We start from the raw sequence: 686 nt of genomic DNA on the forward strand, positions 1-686 counted from the left end.
CTTGTGGCACTCCACTGGTCACAGGCCTCCAGTCTGAAAAACAATCCTCCACCACCACCCTCTGTCTTCTACCTTTGAGCCAGTTCTGTATCCAAATGGCTAGTTCTCCCTGTATTCCATGAGATCTAACCTTGCTATCCAGTCTCCCATGGGGAACCTTGTTGAACGCCTTACTGAAGTTCTGGATGTAGGTTTTCTCGCTGAGCTGGAAGGTTCATTTTCTGATGATTCATCACTATATTAGGTAGCATCTTCAGTGAGTCTCTGAATGAGGCACTGGTGGTGTCGCCTGCTTTCTATTCAAAAATAATGGGAATCTAATGAACACAGTTCGCCAATTTCAGAGCAACAAATCCAAACCAGCAGATAAAACACATTAGAAAACTCAAAAAGGGATCATGCTGTAAGGTTGAGTGAAATAGGAGTTGATGGGAAGGGTGAGGGCAGTAACAAATTAAAAATACTACACATGAACGCATGAAGCATTAGAAATAAGATGGATGAGCTTGAGACTCTTTTGGAAATTGGCAGATACGATATTGTGGGGATAACTGAGACGTGGCTTCAAGTGGACAGGGCCTGGGAAATGAATATTCAAGGCTACACGTGCTATCGTAAAGACAGACTGACAGGCAGAAGGGGTGGGGTGGCCATGTTGGTAAGGGATGATATTCAGTCCCTTGCGC

Source organism: Chiloscyllium plagiosum, chromosome 20 (genome assembly GCF_004010195.1).
Source record: "Chiloscyllium plagiosum isolate BGI_BamShark_2017 chromosome 20, ASM401019v2, whole genome shotgun sequence".
NCBI lineage: Eukaryota > Metazoa > Chordata > Chondrichthyes > Orectolobiformes > Hemiscylliidae > Chiloscyllium > Chiloscyllium plagiosum.